Source organism: Vulpes lagopus, chromosome 20 (assembly GCF_018345385.1).
Source record: "Vulpes lagopus strain Blue_001 chromosome 20, ASM1834538v1, whole genome shotgun sequence".
Classification (NCBI taxonomy): Eukaryota; Metazoa; Chordata; class Mammalia; order Carnivora; family Canidae; genus Vulpes; species Vulpes lagopus.
Genome location: NC_054843.1, coordinates 6,808,870 through 6,834,317, shown reverse-complemented (window position 1 = coordinate 6,834,317; position 25,448 = coordinate 6,808,870). Strand labels below are relative to the sequence as shown.

Genomic DNA, 25,448 nt, shown 5'->3' with positions numbered 1-25,448 from the left:
CAGTCAGAGATGATTTTCTCTAGAATAAGTCTGTCATTTTTGTAAAGATAGGTGATTTAGACTATGTTAAACTTTCTATTGTGCAATTGTATTGTTACTTCCTTTTGCATATGAACTTGGTATTCATTCATTTCCTCAAAAAATAAATGCTGTGTTGTTTCATCACAGTGCTTATATGAAAAAGTCACACCATCAGGAGGCCTGCTCTTTCCCCTTTCTGAATTATCTGCCAGGTCAGGATGGGGCATACCATTTAGCTTATTGAGGGCAATAATGTGGGGATCTAGCTTTAGTCAGTGTCCTGGATATGGCTTACATGATTTTCTTCATCATCATTTGCACCTGGTTTTCTGTGTCAATTTATCCAAACCAAATTTTAATTATATTTGAAAAGGCCTGTTGTCATTCCCTTTATGACTTTTTAGCATGCTTGCACTAACTCCTCCACCAGGTGTTAAGGGAAGAAAGCCTATATTATCCTCCCTGCACATCTAGTGCATTATCAGTGGAAGAATTGGTACTCGATAAGCAGTCCCTTTTCTTCCTGACACTGGTTCTCTTAGGTACATTCACAGTATGAGTTAGATATATGGATAGTTTCTCAACCAAAATGCTTGGTTCTGAACCTCTCTCCAAACTTCATTATAGACCAATCTCCAGACTATTTTATGGCTATGAAAATCAGGTTCTTTCTGTGAACATATGTATGCTTGTTCCTCCTCAGAGGAGTCTGGCCAGAAAATATCCAGTGATTTCTCTTAGTTACAGGGACACTCCACTGAGAATGACTTAGTCCCAGGTGTGGTTCAAGTATTTTGACATTGACTTGTTGACATTCTGGCAAAAGTACTAATTTCCACTTGGGAGGTCAAGATACAACTTAGTCATAGTCCTGTATTTGGAGCTGTCTTCAGCTACATGCAGCTGAGCAAATTTGTCTTTTCATGACTTGAGAGACTCAAGCAGGCAGTGTAGGGATGGCAGAGGAACTCACAATGTCATCAGGGACCTAGGTTCCCTCTTTCTTTCTACTCAGACATTCTTAGCACAGGTGTGCTTCTCCACATTGCAAGAGGGCTGGCTGTTATACCACCAGCAGGAATAGAGAAAGGGTGAAGGGAAAAAGTGACACATCCTGTTAAGTAAAATCTTGTAAAGAGATCTTCCAGAGGTGCGTGGACACCTTACCCAAAATTTGGTTTAGGTGTTGAAACTGATGACATGATACATGTATCCACCAAGGGTATGGCAAGTTTTACTACTGACATGTGAGGCTTTAAGGGGTGAGCAAGGCAGGCTCCCAAGATGATCCAAAAATAGAACAGAGACTGCTGTGTCCTTTACTGAGGGTAGGAAATGTGGCCAGGGTGAGAGTTCCTGCATGTGGGTAGGAGCTTATGGGGTTGAAACTTTCCACCATGTCAAAGGAGGGAGCATCCTGGCTTCTTTATCAGCCTCCTAGATGTGGGGCAGAAAAGGAAGGGAGGTGGGGCTTGAAAGCAGTCAGATATCAGAAATGGAGTCAGACTATTACACCAGCTCAGTAATCTTCTGCTTATTCCTCATAGATGGCTGAGAAGTGTAATGTTTTAGCTGCTATAATAGACGTTTGACTCTTCGGGTATAAAGAGTTGAAGATGCTGGTGAGTTAGGCAAACATCAGTCTCTTCTCTCCTATTGTCTTCATTTAACAATCATAGGAAAAGTTCCTCCTGTTGTTCTTCATTTGGACATTAAAAGTGACCTTGGCTGTCCATCAAGATCAATGGTGTTCACGCACTCTGCTTATATTTGGTAGATGACCAGATCCAGTGAACTACAGTAACTTGGGCTTTCCCAAGGCTCTCAGAGGAGCAACAGGGAAACTCTGAGAAGGGAGCTAGTAGCTACCCTTTGGGCTATAGTAGGACCCATAGTGTGTGTTCAGTTATAAATACAAGCATATGAACACAGGCATCTTTTTTTAATTATTTATTTATTTTTTTAATAATAAATTTATTTTTTATTGGTGTTCAATTTGCCAACATACAGAATAACACCCAGTGCTCATCCCGTCAAGTGCCCCCCTCAGTGCCCGCCCTTCTCCCCTTCCACCACCCCTAGTTCGTTTCCCAGAGTTAGGAGTGAACACAGGCATCTTAAAGCTTGATCACAGTCATACCTCCTTTGTTAATTGCAAAGACAAAATGAACATACATCATTTAAAAACCAGCCTAAATCTGACTTCTGAGTTGAAGGCTGTAATGCTTTAAACTCAAGGAAGAAGTCCTCTGAAAGATATTTCATAAAGGGAAGAAATTTTCCCCAGTGGAAGGAAAAGAGGAGAGAAATAGAATAATTAGCTTAAAATGTCTTCCAATACTATATTGTCCAGGGCTTAATAGGGAAAAACAAGAGTGTAGGAGAAAAACATTTCTCCCTCTGGCTCTCTAAATCTCCTTACCTGTCCTTCCCTTACAAAGCATTTTTTTTACTCAGAGGTCACTCCCTCGTTAAAGACAATCCTGCAACTGGAAGGCAACTCCCTGGGGAAGGTCTGTAAGTTCAAACCTTACTTTTAGGTTCTCAGCTGTGACAGTGGACATCTAGGGTGTTCCTGGGTGAAGGTAACAAGCCATTTCCCACTGACCCACAGAAGCTGTGGTTTCTGGCTTGCTGATACAGGAGGAAAAAAAGACCTATCCACATGGCAGGGATGGAGAAGAATTCAGAACTAGTTTTTGTTTTTGTGTTCAATATTTCAGGGAGTCAGATGTTCCTGGAGGTATGTTCACACTTACTACTAAGAATTCAAGCAGAAATATTTTTGATTTGACATTTACTTTACAACTTTAATATTTGTAGCCACTGCTCAGTTCCCACGAGATTGCTATCTGACCAGCCCAAGGGTCACAAAGCCACCAAGCCAGAAAGCACACCAAATTTAATAGCCACCTAGGGCACTCAGTGTGAAGGCATCTTGCTTTCCCAGAGAACCCATGGGCAACCCACAGGACTCCCTTGGCAGGGAATCTGAACACATGAGTTCTGAAAAACCTATTCTAGGTCCTGATTTATTTTTATGTTTTTCCTCCTCCTCCCCCAGCCCCGCTTTTTTCTTTTGAAGAGCTTCAAACAAAAATAATTTCCACTGTAGCTGGAAAAACAGAAAAGGTACTTAACTCCAACCACATTTTTGGTACCCCATAAAAGCTAAATAAAAAATAATAGTTAAACAATGCACGAGGTACTGCATAGATGTGCAAGACCTTCGCAGGCTAATGAGCAAACCAAAGTATGAAAAAAAGTCTGCTCCTCCAACCTTATCTCAAAATACGAATTAGAGCTATAAGGGAAACACCAGCACCAATGCTCGCAGTATAGGAGCTTCACTTGGGCTCTCCTCTCAACCTGAGGTGAAAGCAGCAAACGTTCTGTATATCTGCCTCTCTGTGATGGCCTAACAGTGGAAAAGATATTGTTGCCATGACTTTATCATTTGATGCAGATGTTTAACTCGTGTCTTCTGATCTTGTCAGCAAAACTGATGCTAAAACATTAGAACAGGACTCTTGGTGTATGTATGTTTTCTTATCAGGTGTAAATTTGCACATATGAGCATTATTTTTACTGCAGTCCCTTGAAGAGCTTCTCATTCTGGCATATATTCCCTATTCTCTCTCCCTGTTATGAATAAACTTACTAGTCATTTCTACCTCCCCTCACCCTTGTATCTCCAAGGACGACTGTACTAAAATACACATTCTCAAGGGAATTGCTGTGTCCCACCCTCTCTTTTAACAGCCATTGAGAAACGTAGACTCCCACCATGGCACTGTAGATGGCTAACCTCTTGTGACCTCTAGATTTTTCAAGGTCAGCAAAAAGTTAGAAGAATGGGGAATTCTCAAAGGTCATCGAGGCTAGATCTTCTTCAGAGGGCCTGATGACCGGATTGGGTGCATTCTTCCAGTTTTTCTGATTGAAAATGGTTAAAAAGTAGCTAGAAGGCTCTGAAAAATCAAAAGTGGTTACGATAACAAGTTAAGCATTAGCAAGGAAGTTTTTCTTGAGCCTAAGACTTAATGCACAGTCTGGGCTTTACCAGTAATCTTATACCGGTTGTCTGTTTTTCTTTCAGAGGTGGGTGGGAAGTCGTTTCCCAAATGCATCTGAGTTGTTGAATATCCATTATGTTACAGGGGAGCCATTCCTTCTTCCAAAACAACTGTAATTTTTATGGAGTCTAAGTGAAAACAGGCACATTTATTTTCTTATGGGTAAAGTTCTTGGAATGCTCTATTACAAGGAGTTAGTACATTTCTTGACCAAATAACACTTGACCAAACATTGCTTTCACAATTGACTTCTCTTAAAAGAAAGGGAAAAAAAAAAGATTTAAAAATGTAAGCATTTGGTCTGTAAACTCAAAAGGGTTTTCCGGGGACTCAGTTTCTAGAAAGGCCCATCTTCCATGAAAAATTTCCATGGTCAACAGGTGGTACCAGTCATCAGTGTATTACCTACAATAAAAGTTACATATGAATATTATTGCTGCTCTTGAGTTTAACAAACACACCCAAACTAGTTATTTTATTCAAATTATTGACAGATTCTCTGTGATTTACCAGGATTGATGAGTATGGCAAATGCAGTAAAAAAAAAAAAAAAAAAAAAAAGGTCCAGGATAGACAGCATCATGGAACATATTGTACCTTATTGTAAAATAAAAATAGCCTTGGACAGCCCATGGAATGTGTTCTAGCAGCCTAATCAGTTCTTTACTGTGGTTTTCCTGCCAGTCGGGGAGCCCTGCGTCACAGAGAGTGGGTGCCAAGTGTCTGGTTTGAGCTTTGGTAAGACATGTTTTTCTTGCTGAAAATTTTCAGGTTTTCAATTTCGCCAAGTACAAGGCAGCCAGGTCACCTTTCTATGCAGTGGGACATTGCTTTAGTTCCGGGTGTCTCATTGAAGGCTAGGGTATTGGAGCTCAGCTCACCAGTGGGCAGCGTGAGCCTACAGTCTGCGGGAAGGCCTGCTGGACAATGCCTTGTCCACGGTGAATGGCAAGGATGGGAATAGCCCAGTGGAATTTTCATCTTGTACAAAAAAATTCACTCTCCAGATCCAGTCTCTCTGCTACAAACAGCAAATCTGTGATGTACAGTTGAGGCAACTGCATAGATAAATTTGGGCAAAGTAATATGGGATTTTCACCCTCCATGGATTATCCCATTTTTTTAGTCTAAACTTTTCAAGAAAGACTTGCTCTTTTTTCCTCCTTGGTTCCAGTGTTGTGTATAAACAGCTTTGTTCTGTCCAGAGAGGGATTATCCTCAATAGGCACAAGAGTCCCCGGAGCCACGGCTGCCCTTCTGGGCTCTGGTCGCCTCTACCCTACACTGTGTTCATTGGTTATTTTGTCTTGTTCAGGGAAGAACCAAACTGGTGCATTTTCCGTGCTATTTCTTGATTCTTTACCTTAATATAAAATGTGATCAGGGAGCCAGCACTACCATGGTTATGTGCTTCCCAAGTCAACCCAAAGTTGCTCCTAAATAGATGCTGTCCCACTGCTGCTTCTCTGATACTTGTTTCTGCCATATCGACAGTGATCTGGGGATATCTGAGCACCAACATTTCACATGGGGCTGCATGCAGAAAAGCCTCCCTCCCTGTATACACACACACATACATGCACACACGCACGCACGCATGCATGCATTGGCGCACACGCATGAACATGCACCCTTTGAGTCCAAACCAAACAAACACCCAGGGCAAGAAGTTTAAAGAGAAAGAGCCTCGTCCAACATTTATTATCATTTTAAGTGCCCAAGTAGTTTCATTTCAAATTCTTACTATGCCTGTGGGCTCTACAACTTTTCTTGCCCAGCCCTCACCACCACGCCTCTCCTGCCGCACTGGCATCCTTGCTTCCCGGCACATGCCCAAACCATCCCTTCCCCCGCTTCCTCTCTAGGACTCTCTCTATCTGCTCAGCAAACTCCTTCATCCCTGAAGGTCTCAGTCCAAAACGAGCCTCTTCAGTCATACATTCCCATCCTCCCAGCCACCTCTTTGAGCCCCGTGACCTCTTCTTGCCTTCTTTGTCCTCTTTTCCTCTTGACAAATGAAGCATCTGTGTGCTCACTTAGAAGCTCTATGTGAAGAGGAAAGAAAATTCAACTGCACTAAGGATCTATTCTATTTACTGCTGTTCTCAAAGCTGTTAGGAGAGTACCTGGCCCATAGCAGGTGCTTCACTAAACTTAGTGGATGTTGAATAAACAAAATTATAAAGCCAAATGATGCAGCATATGAGGAGGAAACAAAGAGCAGAGATTCAATTCCCTGCCTGTCCACCTGGCTCTGGACCTCAGCACAGCCGAAAAATGAAATAAAGAAGGACTCAAGCTTGAGAGTCACTTAGCATGTCTTTATTCCAGTAACAAATGACCAACAATGGAAATCAGGCTTGAACTATCTGCCATAGCTCATGTCTAATTCAGAAACATCGAATGTCTCTTGCCCTTGTCCCCACCATTAGTGAGATTTGGGCTAAGTTTTTAGAAAGTTAAGATTTTGGATGGTTTTTCAAGCTATAATGTTTGAGGACTATTTATCTTCTTTCTGACTTTTTCTACTGGACCATACTTTTCTGAAGGGTAGGACTATAGAGTAAGTATCCTTTTATTTTCTTATATTCAGAGCACAAACCTTGCATTTAGTGCTCAATAATTACTTATTGGAAAGAATCCTTTTTTTTTTTCTTCCTGTACTTACTGCACAGGGAAGATTGTTTCAAATGATACATTTTATACTGTTTGACCTGCTGGATCAAGGATTGGCAAATTTTTTCTCAAAAAGACCAGATGGGAAATATTTTTTGTTTTGTGGGCCATACGTTCTTTTCACAATTCTGTGACACTGCCACTATGGCATGAGAGCAGCCATAAACAATTTGTAAACAATGGCATGGCTATACTGTAATAAATCTTTATAAAAATAGGTGGTGGGCCATATTTGACTTCTGGGCTATGGTTTGCTGGCCCCCATGCTAGAATATTCTTATCATAAAAGAACCATTAGTCAAACTGTTTGGTTCTATTGTGTTGAATTGGACATAAACCCTGTGAGATCATTTTTGTTGCATTTCTATTGTTGTCCATTTGTTACTTGAATAAAGACTTGTTCAGTGACTCCCAAGCTTGAATCCTTATTTATTTCATTTTTAGATGGTATGAAGCTTGACCCATTTAAGAAATGCACCAAGGCACTGCCTTTTCTTTTTTCTTTTAAATAACTCCTCCTTTTTTCTTGTAAATAATACCCCATCTTTGTGACTATCTTGTTTATACAAACCGAACCTGAGACAAAGCTCCTGGTGCTAGCTCACTGAGCTCTTTGTGGTTAAACTGGTTTCTCACCCACCAGAGTCCGGGAGGGAGACAGAAAGGACTGTACCAGATTAGATGTATTTTGAGGAGGAATTGATAGGTAATATAAACCAGGCTGCACCTCCTCATTCTCCCTGAGCCTAACAACAACTAGTTCTCATACAGAAGTTGTACACAAGGAAGGACAAAGGGATGGACTTTGGTCCCTTAGTTGAGATCCTAAAAATACTAAGAAAGCAGAGATGAGCCCACATTCCAGAATGTGGTACAGAAATTTGACCTAAACTGCACCTTAGGACCTGACCATTGACCATTGTCCTTCCTCATCTGGTGCTTACCAACCACCCTCTGCAGAGCTGTGCCTTACACTTTGTTCAAACACTGGAGAAGGTTGGAGATTGTAGAAATTTTGACTCCCTTAGTAGGAGGACACCCGGAGCTTCCTAGTTTCCAACTACCCCCTCTAAACAGATCTACACCCAACCAATAAGTTATTTACCTCTGGCTCCACCCCATCCCTGCACAAACCAGAGTTCAGAATGACTTACGGAAGTGAGGGAAGAGAAACATTTTCTTTTGACCCTTGGAAAAGCTGTGTCTCATCCAGGTCCTGGGGACAATGTAAACTGGTGGTTAATAAGGCAGTGGGAATTTTTCTTTTTTTCTTTTTTTTAAGATTTATTTATTTATTTCTAGAGATTGAGAGAGAGTGAGTGACAGAAGGGGCAGAGGGAGAGAATCTTCAAGCAGACTCCCTGCAGAGCACAAAGTCTGAGATCATGACCTGAGCCAACACCAAGAGCCAACACTCAACAGACTGATCCACCTAGGTGCCCCAGTCTTGTAACTTTTAAGGTTCTTATTCTGAAGAATTAACAGGAACCAGTAGGTACTCCAGACTAAGAACAGCATCTGTTCTTTTTGAGAAGAGGTCATCAAAGGGAGCACCTGGATGGCTCAGTCAGTTGGGCATCTGCCTTCGGCTCAGGTCATGATCTAGGGTCCTAGGATTGAGCTCCACATTAGGCTCCTGTTTGGTGGGAAGTCTGCTTCTCCTTCTGCTTCTCGCTGCTCATACTCTTTCTCTCTCTCAAATAAATAATTTTTTTTTAAAGAGGTCATCAGGAGTCAATCCCATTTACAATTGCACCCAAAAGCATAAGATACCTAGGAATAAACCTAACCAAAGAGGTAAAAGATCTATACCCTAAAAACTATAGAACACTTCTGAAAGAAATTGAGGAAGACACAAAGAGATGGAAAAATATTCCATGCTCATGGATTGGCAGAATTAATATTGTAAAAATGTCAATGTTACCCAGGGCAATTTATACGTTTAATGCAATCCCTATCAAAATACCATGGACTTTCTTCAGAGAGTTAGAACAAATTATTTTAAGATTTGTGTGGAATCAGAAAAGACCCCGAATAGCCAGGGGAATTTTAAAAAAGAAAACCATAGCTGGGGGCATCACAATGCCAGATTTCAGGTTGTATTACAAAGCTGTGGTCATCAAGACAGTGTGGTACTGGCACAAAAACAGACACATAGATCAATGGAACAGAATAGAGAACCCAGAAGTGGACCCTGAAATGTACGGCCATCTAATATTCGATAAAGGAGGAAAGACTATCCATTGGAAGAAAGACAGTCTCTTCAATAAATGGTGCTGGGAAAATTGGACATCCACATGCAGAAGAATGAAACTGGACCACTCTCTTTCACCATACACAAAGATAAACTCAAAATGGATGAGAGATCTAAATGTGAGACAAGATTCCATCAAAATCCTAGAGGAGAACACAGGCAACACCCTTTTTGAACTTGGCCACAGTAACTTCTTGCAAGATACATCCACGAAGGCAAAAGAAACAAAAGCAAAAATGAACTATTGGGACTTCATCAAGATAAGAAGCTTTTGCACAGCAAAGGATACAGTCAACAAAACTAAAAGACAACCTACAGAATGGGAGAAGATATTTGCAAATGACATATCAGATAAAGGGCTAGTTTCCAAAATCTATAAAGAACTTATTAAACTCAACACCAAAGAAACAAACAATCCAATCATGAAATGGGCAAAAGACATGAAGAGAAACCTCACAGAGGAAGACATGGACATGGCCAACATGCACATGAGAAAATGCTCTGCATCACTTGCCATCAGGGAAATACAAATCAAAACCACAATGAGATACCACCTCACACCAGTGAGAATGGGGAAAATTAACAAGGCAGGAAACAACAAATGTTGGAGAGGATGCGGAGAAAAGGGAACCCTCTTACACTGTTGGTGGGAATGTGAACTGGTGCAGCCACTCTGGAAAACTGTGTGGAGGTTCCTCAAAGAGTTAAAAATAGACCTGCCCTATGACCCAGCAATTGCACTGTTGGGGATTTACCCCAAAGATTCAGATGCAATGAAACGTCGGGACACCTGCACCCCGATGTTTCTATCAGCAATGGCCACAATAGCCAAACTGTGGAAGGAGCCTCGGTGTCCATCGAAAGATGAATGGATAAAGAAGATGTGGTTTATGTATACAATGGAATATTACTCAGCAATTAGAAACGACAAATACCCACCATTTGCTTCAACGTGGATGGAACTGGAGGGTATTATGCTGAGTGAAATAAGTCAATCGGAGAAGGACAAACAGTGTATGTTCTCATTCATTTGGGGAATATGAATAATAGTGAAAGGGAATATAAAGGAAGGGAAAAGAAATGTTGGGAAATATCAGGAAGGGAGACAGAACATAAAGACTCCTAACTCGGGGAAACGAACTAGGGGTGGTGGAAGGGGAGGAGGGCGGGTGTTGGAGGGGAATGGGTGACGGGCACTGAGGTGGACACTTGACGGGATGAGCACTGGGTGTTTTTCTGTATGTTGGTAAATTAAACACCAATAAAAGTTAATTAAAAAAATAAAAAATAAAAAAAAAAAAAAAATAAAGAGGTCATCAAAGTAACCAGAGTGGTAGACTGGGAGCAGACCAAAGTGCCATCTATGGGACTTGGATACATCTGGAAGCAGATGGCCACATGGACATTGTGAGTCTAAGATGTTCTTTTCAGGGTTGGGAAAGGTACAGGGAAAGGCACAGGCTACAGAATGGTTCTATAGGTACCATTTTCACAGGGAGGGTCTAAAAACAGAAGGAAGTGGAGATAGTGGGTTGGGAACCTGGACTAGAAATCTGAGTTTACCTCATCCTGGTTCTGTGCCAATATCTTCTCTCTGTCTTCCTCTCTGTGTCTCAACCCTGGTTTTATCTCCATTATCCCAGGATTACAAGCACAATATTGATATCCAACCATCACCCCAGACCAACTAAATCTGAAACCGTTGGCCATTTAAAAAGTCTCTCTTGGTGATTCTAATGTATAGTCAGGATTAGGAACCACTGTTCTATTTCATTATTGTTATAATGCTAAAAATACTACTGGGAGAAGTTACCAAAGGCTACTTGTTACCCCATAGTCCCTTTACTTGAGAACTCCCTCATCTGAAACTAGGCTGTGAGATCACCTTATAAATGATTCCACCTATATATTCTTTTAAAAGGATGAAAGATGTCTGTAGCTAGAATAGTCAAATAGGACTCTGGTCTGATGTAATGTGTTCATTTTTTACCATTTCTGTTTTCTTCATGGTGTGACCCATTACTGCAGCTCAACCCTGAGATGACCCACATGGGTTGTGAACTCACAGGTGGCTGCAAAATACAGTGATTCAGAGTATGAGCTTTGAATGAGACCATGATTTGTATCTCTGTGCCTCACATTACTAGCTATTTGGTCTTGGGCAAGTGACTTTATCTAAGGTTTAGTTTTTTCTTCTATAAAGTCGAAAGAATTATGTTATAGACACTGATTTGTTAAATATAGTAGTGAATGTACTATTAGAATAAATAACCTAATAGTTAATAATAATTAAACAAGATAATGGCTATAAAACACCTAAATCAAATTCCTGATCCATGGTAATACTTCCACAAATGGCAGTTTTTATCATTAAAACCAAAATGAATTGCGTGTTTGGGCCAGAGTCTCAATTTCTTGTCATATGGAATAATGGCTCCAGGATACTAATCAAGTCCACTAATAAAGTCTTGATTTTTTTCTGAGCAGTAAGCTCACTAAAGTTTGCTTGTTTTGCCAAGTTCAATCAGATCCAGGAGTATTGGTTACTGTCGGCATACAAAGAAGACAAACTTTTGGAGAGATCTTTCTGCAGAATACAAGCCAAAAACAAAAAACTCCAGGGCTGTCTTTGATTTTCTTTGAATTCACAAAACTCATACGAGGGATGAGGATATTTCCATATTCCCTACTATCTGCTGGGGGTTAAGAGTTGAATTACAGTGACTTGAAAGGAGTGTTTCTAAAATCTTGGTTAAAATCAGTGTTAATCATTTAGATGAAGTATGAACCTCCCCATGCCTGATTTCAATTATGAAAAAAAAAAGCAGAAATATATTCCAAAGCAAGTGGAGTTCCAACATAATCTGCAGGAGATAAATTATGTTTCATGTAGCCTTACCTTGTGACCTCAGTACTTGCTACCTGGCCAGTATGGTGTGTGTGTGTGTGTGTGTGTGTGTGTGTGTGTGTGTTGAAGGGGCATGTATTTACCTACTTCTCTATCACGCTGGTAGAACCAGTCCTACATTACAAATTTCACATCTGGGATTTGCTGTTCATAATAGTGTAAATGTATGTTTGAGAACCAAACAGGAGACACTTAAGGTGGGAAGCCATCCTGAGCTTCAATTTAAAGAAACAAGGAAGTTTAAAAGAAAAAGAGAAAGTCCCATCACAAAACCAGAAAATGAAGGACAGATGGGTGGATGGATGGGTAGATAGATAGACGATAGATTTAATAAAACACTGGAGTTAAAAGAAATCCCTGTTACTCTGCATACTGTGCTCTCCGAGGTTACTCGTACTCTCAACCTCTTGGTGGAAGGACAGTGTCATTGTTTCATTTGTGTTCCATATTGTGCTGGTTTCCTCACATGCATCATGAACACGGTTTTGCACGTAAAAGAAGCTTTCCATTACCAGCCACCCTCATTGCACTCTGAGGATTGAACCCAACACCTAACAAACACCGGAAAGGATCTTGCTGGTGTGGGCTTCCCTCTTAACCGAAATTCCATCTCTTGGACTCAGTGAAGTGATGAGCATCACTGTTTCCAAATTTGACCCCTGCTGACCCTGCCTACGTGATTTCTACAATCCACTTTCTCCCTCTATATATTGCTGGTAAGAGGACATTGACTCATAAAAGAACACCATCCATATACTCGAACCCCATAATCTCTGCCCTTCCTTGCTTACACACATCAAGAAGTTAGTTGTATCTGTATTTGATTCAGCATCAGGTGGAGTCAGCATGTCTGCAGCAAACAAGGAACAGAAGGAGTGTTTGAGCAACGTCAACTATTATCAGGTTCTACAACCAAGATAGGAGATAGTTTCCCATGCTTGATTTCTGGGAATACTAATGTCCCATGAAAGTCAAGAAACAATGCTGAACTAAGTGGCATAAACCGTATGGCTTATCATTGCAATGCAAGTCACTTCAGGGAAATTGGCGTGACAAAACTCAAGTTTCCTAGGAATGAACTAATTGAGTTCTATTTATTCAAGTAATCTAAACTATTTGACTACTCAAGTGGTTTTTGATTTTAAAAAAGAGAATATTCAGAAAACCTTCAGATCTACACTGCTATCCTTGGAAGAAACAGCAGGACTTCTAGGGAATGCAAATCATTTAAGGTATTTTAAGCCAGCTCTGGGTCTCTGCATAAGAACTGGTAAAAACAGCAGATCTTGAAGGAATCAAGAGTATCCAGTGTATCTGTCCCACAATTTGAACACAGAAGAAGAAAGGATAATCTAGGTATTAGAACAGGGATTTGCACAGGACCATTAGTGGGTGTGAGTTCCGGCAAAACAAATGAGTATCCTGTCACAGTGGCCAAGTGCAATAGGCAGGAAGAGTGTCTTGATACCAGACACCTTCACCATAGAACTCTCCTCCCCAGTGTCCTCTGACAGAGTGCTCATGAAGTCAGACACTTCCTGTCTCCTCCTTCATCTAAACTGCACAAGAACTCAGAAGGTAAATTTGCTCCCCCATTCACTAGTGCAAAAACCAGCCCAGAGAAGTGAGTTAACTTACCTTGGTCATGCAGTTAGTGCATAGCCATTCTGGATGGCGTGTCTGGAACTAAATCTATACTTTTCCCCATTATATTGTACTGCTTACCAGAAAGAAATAATATAACAATTCAGCATTCCAAGGCAAGGATTACATTTTGCATTCAGTTTTTCTGTTAGTCTCACACTGTAAAGTGAGAACTGACGGGTAAGATAAGATATACCATTAAGCAATTTGAAAAACAAAACATGACGATGTTTGCCCAAGAGCTCAGTGTGAGCCTAAGCTGATAATTCAAGTACTCCTGTTGGTGTGCATGCTTCACTGAGTGATAAGTGCTATTTACTGACTGATAAATCATAATGCCGTGTCTTTGGAATCACCGCTGCCTAGTAAGTACACACAGATTTCAGAAGGGAAGTGAGCTCAGGCAAGTTTTCAGTGATTAGCAGAAAGTTGACAATGGGAATAGTGTGAAGAGGAGCAAGTCAATGCTCACTCTGGCCAAGGGCGACCACCTTCAAAAATGAACCAAAGCTAGTGAGACAGAACCGAATGTCCTCCAGTACATGGTGAAAATTAAATGCACGAGGGACAAATAACCCAAGGAATATTTCTCAGTGGGGGAGTTAAGCAAATTCAGTCATGCCATTTCTAGCCTGGATAGGTGCTAGTAACCTTAGACGAAGTTGAAGGTGGCACAACCTGGCTTTCAGGAGCCCAGGCTTGCCTCAGAATTCTCCAGATTCTCTTATTCAGGCTGCACCATCAAGGAGGAGAATAGCAAAGAAAAAGAAAAGAAGAGAAAAGAAAAAAAAGAAAAGAAAAGAAAGAAAAGAAAAGGAGAAAGAAGAGAAGAGAAGAGGAGAAGAGAAGAGAAGAGAGGAGAGGAGAGGAGAGGAGAGGAGAGGAGAGGAGAGGAGAGGAGAGGAGAAGAGAAGAGAAGAGAAGAGAAGAGAAGAGAAGAGAAGAGAAGAGAAGAGAAGAGAGAGAAGAGAAGAGAAGAGAAGAGAAGAGAAGAGAAGAGAAGAGAAGAGAAGAGAAGCAATCTTTTATTAGCCTTCTTTATTGTTTCTTTGTTTTGCTAGTGACTCAGCAATACCTACAGATGTACCTGGTAAGATGAAGTGCCATGCAAGGACAAGAGTGACCATGGACAGCCTTCTCTTTGAGCCTATTTTTAAAAAATATTTTATTTCAATTCAATTTGCCAACATACAATATTAACATCCAGTGCTCGTCACATCATGTGCCTTCCTTAATGCTGGTCACCCAGTCTCCCCATCCCCCCACGCACCTCCCCTTCTGCAAACCTTTGTTTGTTTCCCAGAGTTAGGAGTCTCTCATGGTTTGTCTTCCTCCCTAATTGAGACCATTTTGGGGAGGGGGGGGTAGAGCTTCACCTTCTCCAGGCAGTGTTACCTGAACCACATGAACCCTCTGCTGTGGCTGACAAGGAACAAATGGGGTTTACAGCTGAAATTTTAAGAGTTCCCAACACCCTCTTTCTACACTCATACTACATCTTTGGTGTGAAGTCCTTCAGAGCTTATGACAACTCAGCTGGGATTTTGCACTTTGCATAATTTAGCCAATTTGCATCACTCAGTTTTTCCACAATAACTAAAATATTTTGGCAAAAGGTACAATTCTGCAATGGGAAAGATCCCAAAGTAAAAAACCCTAGTTGTTTACCCAGTTCTGCTAATAATTAAATACCTAAAATGAGCCCTCAGAATTCTCCTAGGCCCTCCTACATTTGTCATGTAGGAATAGGGGTATTGAGGTAGAAGCAGAATGTCTTATGACATTCTTTTGCATGGCTATCAGAGATAGGGGCTATATGGGTTCATAGGGAAGTGATTCAGGGCATTAGAAATGTATGCATTACAGCACAGTAATATCATTGACCGCTAAATCAAATAAAGGGCTGGAAAACATGCAATGTGCCCCCAGTGGGCTGTGCCAGAGGCCAGGGACTGAACTTAGCTCTCAGTGTGTTCAGGAACCCAAATATCAGGGCAAGAAGTGTCAGAACAATGAGGCCTATAGAGAGGGGACGGTATGATGCAATAGGGTGAGGAAGGGTAGTGTCTTCAACAGCAGATGGAGTTGTACACTTTGCTTGTCCTTTGATATATCCAGCCCCAAAAGAAGGATACATCGTCAACTTGGTGATTTTTTTTTTTTAAAGCTGAAGTATACAGCTTATCACTAACTAAGGAGCAGTCACTAAAATATGAAAATGGGGAGAAGTAGAATAATGCACTGCTTTTTTCTTCCCCAAATGATCGCTGAAATTATTCAGGGTGATACTAGCATTTTCTGTACTATTCTATTTTAAATATTCTAAATGTAGCTCTTGGAGTCTCAGACACAGATTCAACCTACCGAGTGTAAAATACTGTATTTGGCCATCTGGTGGAGATAGTTCCATGGCCACACATCTCTCACTGTCTGGCCTAGAAGATTCCCTGTATAATTGGTTCAGGATTAAGAAACAATAAGATAACAATAGAAGTGAGTTAATGCATGTAACACATTGCCAGATCAGTGATACGGTTAAGCTTTGAAAGGAAGGTGGCATCATATTGGTTGCAATGACCTGGGGATGGTAACTCTACCATCTACACTGTAGATGTTGCATTTCTGTCTATCAGCCCGTACTGTCAACACTAAAAACCAGACATTACGATATACCTTGCATTGATGTGAATTGCCACTGTTCACTTAGTAAAAGTGGCTCTGAGGTGAACCAGAAACAAATTGTGTGTTTTTAACATGAGGTCTAAGGTTGCACCATCAACAGCTAACACAACAGAGTCTAACTTGAGTAACGCAAGGGGATACTGGGTCACTGTTGGGTACATGTCAGTGGGCTCTGTAACTCACCAACCCCCAAGTCACACTACAGATGGGGACCTAGAATCTCCAGCTCACTCTGCTAGAGGTTTTAAGGAAGGTGTCCAGCTTCTATACAGAGCAGTGAACATTCCTTGCATCTAACTTTTTAAGTACGCATTTTCCCATTTGACAAAATTGGATTTTACACATGCCCTAGCAAAAGTCAGATTGGTGCTCACAAATTAGGATATAGTGCTTATATTAACACTTTTATTTTCAAATCAAGTTTTAAAAATTTAGCAGTTGACTACAAAAGAACTGAGGACACACTTGGGAATAGGGTGACCAGCCAGAGTTGTTTTTCTGGGACTGAGGGATTTTCCAGGACATGAGACTTTCTGAGCTAAAACTCAGAGAATCATGGGTAAACCAGGATGATTGCTCACCCTTCAGAGGAATAACTTGCAGATTACATTTCTGTTAAGTAACGTGCATTTTGGGGTAATTTTTGTGCGATTCCATTAAAGAAGCATGTGAGAAAGCCTCCATGTTTTCCTGAGGAGGAATTCTTTTTGTTGGGAATAATGGTGGGAAGATGGAGAAAACTTCAGGGACAGATCAACAGGAGGTTTTCTCGGTTCCATCTGATTTTCCCATAGGAACCTGAAGGACAAGGGGAGATGGGTCATTTTTGAAATCTGCTAGAAGAATGAATAGGGCAAAGGATATTTTAGTTGGAGGGGCTGTGCCCACCTTTTACGACCTGGTTTAAAAACCAGTACATGATATGAAGTTCAAGAATGTATGACCTTTTAGATAACTCAGTGAGGGCCATTCACCTGTTCTGTGAAAGAGGTCTTTCTTCCATCAGACAGGAATAAGTGGCCTTGTCACAAGGGCTGGGAAAGCTTTTAAAGCCAGCCTACCTACAAGGTCAGCTTTTCCATTAGGTTTACAGAAAGACTGTTATTTTGCCTTATTCTTTTAGTTGGTAGCTCCTATGACTTGTGTAGTTGGCTTGTTAAGCTCCTTTTCAGAATTTGTTGTTATTGTCGATAATTTCAGAATCTCTCAGGTTCTTCACAGAACATAGAACAGCCACATTCCTCACCCTAAATGATGCCCTAAAACTTGGCATGTTTGGTCATGATTGCATTCAACAGAAGAGGGCCTAACGTGTATTTATCTGCTTCTCTATCTGTCTCAACCTCAGTTAAGAAAAAAAAATTGAGTGACTTGTGAGTTCTGGGTTGAGGTAAGCTGGCAGCAGGAAAAAGTTAATGCAACAGGGACCTTGTTTGGGCCATATGGCATGTTACAGGAAGGAGGAGCAGAGAGAATGCTAGAACTCGCCACCATCCTTGGAGGGCAAAATGAGACCATTCTGTCTTTGGATTCTTCAGAGATGTTGTACGTGTCACCAAAGATCAGCACCAAAAGCAAAGGGTGAGCTCTGGGATAAGGGCTGCCACCTGCTTCCATTTCTGCATTAAATGCCTGGGGACACCCTTTTATTTCTAGCCTGATCTGGTGTAGTATCCACCAGGAGAGCTTCTCATGCCCATGTTTTTGGAGTCATTGTTCTTACTGTTTTACTAACACTTGAACCTCCTAGCCTGTCAGCCAAATCTGGGTAGGAAATGAGTCCAACAGTTTATTCTCATATTCTGATGGCATCAAACTGGATACCCACAACTCATTTTATACCAGTACAGGCTTTGATGTAGGTTTCTACCACTTGAAGAAATTATATGGGTATGAACATGTTTAAAAGTAGGGACTAACGTGGTATAGCACAGTGTATAAGAACCTTTAATGAGATGTTGGTGTAGATTCTGGGTTTCAGGCTCTGTGGACACTGTAAAGCTCATTCTCTGGTCTTCTGAGTCTAACTTGAAATATTAAGAGACCAGACGGAATGACCCGTAGGTTCCTTTGAGCTATAACTAAGCCTTGCTGATTCTTCTTTTTGCTTCCTTTCTGGGATATAACTGCTAGTGAAAGTTTCCCTCTTCCTCAGAGCCGTGCCATTGAAGAGATGTTCAGTGGGAGAGGCAAGACTGCAAAGGGGGGAGATAAGGTATTTAAGTATAGGATGGCACAGAGAGCTGGTGAGTTGCTCTGATAAAGTGGGGTTTACAGGTTAGTTCAAGCTCATTTCTGTTTGGTGATGGGAATGTCTGAATGGAAGGTAGAAATGTAAAGAATATGAACTCAGATCACTTAGCTAAAAAAATTAATATCAACAAAATGTTAATGTTAATAAATAAAGATGTCACCTTTATACTTTGGATGTTACTAAGAGAAGGGTAACTTTCAGGCTTATGAGGTCACTCTAGGGCCAACTTGATCTATACTTTTTCCTAGTCAATGAAACACCCTAATGATTCTCTAACTGAATCCATTTCTGTTTTTGTGGATTCTTGCTGTCTGGACAAGATTCCGTGAGGTTAAAGTTAGAGCTGCATTGCTGGGTCGTCTCGGGGGGGAGCTCACTTGGCTCATTTCATCTTCACTGTTATTTGTTCTGTTCCTTCTTTATGAAATGCCTACAGCCCTTCTTTATCTCCACCTATGAAAACCTTGTCAGTTGAATTTGATTGTTTCCTCCTCTGGAGGCCTACCTTCAAACTCCGGGGTGGAGTCCATTGCCCTTCCTGCGGGCTTCTAGAATATTTCCATCATATAGTACTTATCATACAGTTTATAGTCAGCTATTTCCCGATCTTTCTGCTGAACTGCATTTTAGTCCAGTCCTGGGACTGTCGGGTCATTGTAACCCAGCAAAGAGGAGATACTCAGTTTAGTTATGAATCAAATGAAATTGACAGGGTATCAAAAATGAAGTGTTCTATTGGTGCTCGAAGGCTCTGCTGGGATCCTTCTGGCACTTTGAGGAGCTGACCATGTGCATAGAAAGACCACGTGCGTCTTAAGTCAAATTCCAAATTTTAGTGCTGATATCCCAATTTTATTATTTTTTATTTATCTTTTTAAAAAGATTTATTTATTCATTTAAAGAGAGAGAGAGAACAAGTGAGCACGCATGCCTGAAAGCAGGGGCGAGGGGAGAAGCAGAGGGAGAGGGAGAGAGAGAATCTCAAGCAGACTCCCGCACTGACCACAGAGCCCAACGTGGGACTCGATCTTACCACCTCAAAATCATGACCTGAGCTGACACCAAGAGTCTGATACTTAGATGACTGAACCACCCAGACCGCCCACCCCTGACTCCAATTTTATTTTGATTGAGAAACTGATGTAGCAGAGGAAGAGAGTGGGGATGCTCTGGGAGTGAGGGTTCACAGTAAGGGGGGGTAACTGTACCAGTGGAAAGGAACACTTCCAGCATTCACGGGATGAGCCTATGTCACTGGTGGTCTGCCCAGATCCCCCGCAGATCTCTTTCCCTGCTCCTGGGTGTGCATTCCCCACCTTCCAGGTGTACTACTTCTGATGCCTTGCAGCCGCTACCCCTGACCTCCCACCCCTTCATAAGCCTGCCCCTGTGCTACCGGAGCCACTTCCTTGTGGATACAGAAAGCCCGAGCACCAGGACAGTTGGATGCCCCATTGGCCCTTCTACTCCTAGCAAAGGTGGCTGAGCAGGAGCAAGGCAGTCCAGCTCCCACATCTAATATGCGACTTTCACTCCAAAACTCCCTCCAGATTCAGGCAGGGAACTGGCCTGAACGTAAAATTGCCCTCTTAACTTCATTCCCTCCCCTGCTTGCCCCGCCTCCTCTCCCTCAGATTTCTCCCAGGAGCACTTTAATAAATTGCACATGCATCTTTGTCGCAACAGCTGCTTCTAGAGAGCCACTCCAAGACAAGATTTCAACATTGTGACTTCCTGACACAAGCCTCCCCCTGGCAAGGTCAAAGGCAAGCAGGCCCCCAGGTCTGGCTTTGCAGAGTCTTGAAAGGATTGAGGTGGGCATTCTTCATTCTCCACGGCTCACCTACATTTCTGGGGGATGTTTGACATGCCTCTGGGCCAGGGGCTATGAGCACAAATGAGGCACCCGACCAAGTCCTGCCTGGCCTGTGGGGGACACTTGAAGCCCATGGGGTCATAAGCGGCTTCCAGGAAGTTTTAAAAACTGACATAATCCTCCGTAAATAGTCCCATATCTAAAGCAACGTAAATAGATCTATTCAAAGGTAAAAATGTACTTTTTTCCTCTTATCACACTTGAAGGTTTTTTATGTCTCAATTTAAGCCAAGATGAGAATTGGAAGCACTACAGCTTTTTTTTTTTTTCCTTCTTTTTTGGAAATTTTTCTTGAGAAATGGCTCCCTCAGAAGAGCTGGTTCTTGTGATCTTTTCTGTCCAGTTTTCAGACATCATTTAAAACTTTGGATAAAAATTCAGACTTTAGATGTATACTCTATTAAAATTTGACACATGTAAGAGTCTTGCTTTCAATTAACTAGGAAGGAAGGAAAGAAGAAAGAGTTACGGAATACTCCTTCATGTTTGTTTTTTATTTTAGGCTAAAAGATCAGTAACATCGACCATCTTCAGTTACAAGATGATTAGCTATGTTTTTTTGAAGTAATCTGATTGTAGATTCTGATAGAAGTGGGTTGCAAAGCAGATTTCACTCACTGGATGGGAGGGAGACTGGTGACACAAAATGCTTTTGTCAAGATTAGTAATTTGTCTCGTTTCTCTCCCTCATTTAGCACTGGAAATACTTAGATCATTCAATTATTGAAGCGTGCCAAGGAAATCTCATAGATACTTTTCTAGAGCTATCCCACACACATCTCATCACTTTATCATGCATTTATAATGCCTTATGTCCTTTTGTGAATTGTTACAGCTACAACCTCCATATCTGATAGTTGATGTGTAGCCCCAAAGGAAAATGAACAAAAACAGGTGGACACCGCCAACATGAAGCATATTGTCTTAACCTTTAAATCTTTCCATGTTTTCATACTATTTTGAACTCCTTTTCTTCTTTCATCATTTTTAAGAGCGTGTTATTAAGGAATACGAGCTCTGCTGTGTATGGTCCTGCAAGACCTAAAACTTGCCAGAGTATTAGACTGTGATTATCATTCAGGTAGTATATGAATTGATATTCAAAGGGATTGACACATGCAATGTATGCCCACAACAGACGAATTTGAGAAAAATGTAGCCTAATGAAGAATGCATGAGAAGAGTTGTTTTGAGCCTCACTCCCTTCCAGCTCTGTGACTCTGAGCACGTCACTTAACCTCTCTGACTTCCACTTCCTGGCCCTGAAACTAATCGTGCCTTTTTGGTCTGAGCACCAAATTAATAACATATCTGAACGAACTTTATACATTGAGAAACAGTATTCGAATGTTACTTTACTAATTAAAGCTGGCCCTGGAAATACTCATTAAAAGTAAGAAAATAAGAATTAAATTTCAGTTGTGACAAGCCGCACTGTCCTTTCATAATCTTTTATCAAGCTACCTGACAATTAATTGTTTGAGGGACTATGATGTGCCAGGTGTCCCTCAACGGACACACAGTGCACAAGACAGGTGTGGTCAAGCACTAAACGAAACCGACAGCAAATGATAAAGAGTCAGGACAATTTGGACAGTGCTACGTGGCTTACAGAATAAAAGGGAGAACTAGGCATCCAGTTGGGTTGGGGCTGTATGAGATGGGGGACCCGGGTCCCCTGAGAAGGTACCACGGGGCTAAGTCTTGACCAAAATTGGCTGGGTGAATGAAGATCTGAGGGAGAACATTCCAGGCCAATGGGACAGCCTGCGCAAACCACTTGACGTAGGATACGGTCAGGCCTTGAAGCTGGGTTTTCCACTTTCTATTTTGCACTTCTGTGTTTCCCTGTTTTATGTGGGGCTTTCATCACATCTTCCTCTGATATGCGTCTGATTCTACGGTCTGGAGTAGGATCACCAGCTTGAAGACATCTGCACTCCCTCGTGTCTTCTTCATCCCCTCCAGTTCTGAGCCCCCAGGGGAGCCCAGCATCTTCTCTGAGGAGCCACCCTACTTTCACAGGCTGAAAAGGCCTCTGCTCCCTGGGAAAGGGGACAAAATGGAAGGATGATGCATCATTCTCACTGGGGAATCAGAAAAAGGGCATGATTTACACCAAGGCTTGGAGTCAAGGAAGGTGGTAGGGTAAAATAGGCAGTTTCAGGCTTTCCCCCTTAAAAAAAAATAACCCCTCATCCCTTCCTGCCCCCATTTGTTCGAGCCCCCTGAAAAGCAAGAGCTGCATCCAGCATGAAGTGAAGGAGATGCATAGGAGTGGACCCAGGATGCAGGGGAGGGGATGTACCATTTGCTACCAACAAATCAGCCGGGTCATCTAGTCTTCCCTCCAGCTTAAGGTACCTGCAGAGCCCTGGCCCTGCCGAGGTGCTCGTACAGGGGACATGTGAGTGCGTCATCATCATTTTGTGACAGAGAGCCTTCACTTCCCTTGACAGCATTGCCTGTGACCCGTGCGGGGGAGCTCACTGGGGAAGGCACCTGCAGGAAAGCCATCCTGTCTCTTAGGGCTTCCCGGGGCTCCATGTGCACTCTAGCCCCAGAAGTTTGGCGACCCTCACGGGCCTCGGACGGGCCTCCCTGGTATGATGGCCACAAGAAATGACTTGGCGTAGGAAGGACATACAACCCTATTCCAGAAAGAAACCTTGCCTCCACTTCCAGAGACTGAGACCTCCCTTTAGACTTCTGCCTCAAGGATGAAGTCTGGCCGTTTCTCATAAAAGCACCGGACACTGGGCACAAATGCTGGAAACCGGATTCCAACACGGAGCCTCAATCCCAGCTTCCGTGATCCCAAAGAACTCGATTTTACCCACATCTATGCAACTTCTTTAAGCTTTTTTTGGTTAGGGAAAACAGAGGCTCCAGGGAGATTGAGCTAAAAACACAAGAGTTTTCCTCTGTGACATTTTGCTTATGTACATTCGATATATGTATCATCTGTATGGGTTTGTTCTGCTTTTCCCAAGAGGCAGGGATTCTGTTAACATTCATTTGCAGTGGGGAGAGGGACGAGGAGGAGGGAACATGGGATGTCGGAGAGCTGGTTAGCAGAGATGTTAACTGGTTATTTATTTATGGTTTATTTAGGCAAAGGGGCCTTAAAAAAAGGCTTTGATAAGAGTGGCCAAAGTTTCTTCAAAGATTAACTGGCCCCTTGTCTTTAAAAGGGAATCAGTTTTCTTTCCTACAGGTGTTCGGGGAGCTCAGGACCCGGTGTCCACTAGAATCTTTTGCTGGTCTGTAGATTTCCTTAAGGCATACTGCTGACATCATGGAGCCCTCTCTCCCTCTCCCCCTCCCTCCTCCCTCCTCGTCCCTCCTCCCTCTGCTCAATCTCTCCCAATCTCTTTCCTCCTCTCTTCAGTTCCTTCAGGTAAATCCTACTCCAACTTGTACCAACTTGTTTTTGACTGACAGCGAACGGCGAGAGACTTTTCTTCACTTTGAGAGAACCTAAACACCTATCTTTCCCAAGGCAACCTGCATCGCCTGGACATTTCTTTGCCGGGGTCATCACTTCCCATCCAGGCAGGAGTCTGGTGCATCCGCGTCTCTGCAGGTAAGAGGTACGCGCTTCGGTCAACCCTGCAGCCCTGAGCCCGGCTGGAGAGGTTTCTGAACAAACTTTGCTCCAAAGCAATGAACGAGGGGTGATTCTCTTAAAACTCCCTTAAATCATTCAAAACTTCCAAGATTATCTGGGGGAACTTTACAAGGGCTGTTTGCATGTGGAGAACGGGTTTTTTACTTAATGATGGGGCAAAAAAAAAAAAAGTGCTTTATTCTTGCCTGTGAAACAATATCCAGATGTTGTCTTGTTTGCTGTGGGTGTAAGTGATCTAGGTGGAGGGAAGGAGGGACTCCCCGACTTCTCCTTGCAAGGGTTTTCCTCTCGCAGTGGCTGTCAGAGCAAGTTTGTTACTGATTTTTCAGTGATTATAGAGTTCTTGGGTCTTTTTCTGGCAGTCAGTTTCCTTTGTCCGGGGAGAAGGCAGTCCAGGTTGCCGTAAGGCGAAACCTCAGCGGAATATTTTTAAATCTGTTACCTATGCTTAGGAAGGGGGAAAAAAGTTACGTAAGTTTTCCACGGTAGGTGGAAGGAAGGTAAACAATTCTGACTTTGGAAATATTATGAACCTTTGTTCACAACCCGTGGGGAAGCGGGTCTCAGAACCTGTGTGTGATCGCCTGTAAGTTTCGACTGCTCGCAGCCGAGAAATGTTCCTCTGAGTGGCACTTCCACGCTGCTCCCGGGAAGTAGGTTTTTGTTTGTCTGTTTGTTTTTTTTTTGTTTGTTTTGTTTTGTTTTGCTTATTTTTTAATCTCCTCTCTGTACTTCCGCATGTAGTCGCCTGAAGGAAGTAAGAATCTGTCATTGGGTGAGGTGTTTCTTGACCTCCCAACTCCCAAAAGCCACAGGTTAGGACACTGTCGACCAATGCAGTGGTCACCTGGGGGAATTAAAGACCAGGATGACTCGTGCCTCTCGGTTCACACATGTAGGTTTAGTTCTTCGGAATGGAAAATATTTCAACTTTTTTTTCATATTCTTTTTTTCTTTTTCTTTTTCCTTTTTTTCTTTGTTTTATTTTTTATTTTTTTAATTTTTTTATCAGAGTTCAATTTGCCAACCTATAGCATAACCCCCAGTGCTCATCACGCCAAGTGCCCCCCTACGTGCCCGTCACCTAGTCACCCTGTCCCCCCGCCCACCTCCTCTTCCACTACCCCTTGTTCGTTTCCCAGAGTTAGGTGTGTCTCATGTTTTGTCACCCTCTCTGATATTTTCACTCATTTTCTCTCCTTTCCCCTTTATTCCCTTTCACTATTTTTTATACTCCCCAAATGAATGAGACCATATCATGTTTGTCCTTCTCCGATTGACTTACTTCACTCAGCATAATACCCTCCAGGTCCATCCACCTCAAAGCAAATGGTGGGTATTTGTCATTTCTAATGGCTGTTTTTTTTTTTTCCCTTTTTCTTTTTTTTTTTCTTTTTTTTTTTTTTACTTAAAGGAAGAATCTTGA

At 42.1% G+C, this 25,448-nt stretch overlaps 1 protein-coding gene across 5 annotated transcripts in view; it reads left to right on the top strand.

Moving 5' to 3' along the window:
• Positions 1 to 25,448, top strand: part of KCNJ15 (potassium inwardly rectifying channel subfamily J member 15) — an 80,457-nt gene that overhangs the window by 8,392 nt on the left and 46,617 nt on the right. The window contains exons 1-2 of one of the 5 annotated variants that reach the window (XM_041734830.1): positions 23,580 to 23,654; positions 23,836 to 23,977. The exons of 1 other annotated variant lie outside the window; for it this stretch is intronic. The gene's annotated coding sequence lies outside the window, so the exon portion shown is untranslated. Of the gene's footprint in view, positions 1 to 23,531; positions 23,985 to 25,448 lie in introns of those variants that run through there. 3 more of the 5 variants (XM_041734827.1, XM_041734828.1, XM_041734832.1) reach the window with 3 other exon arrangements.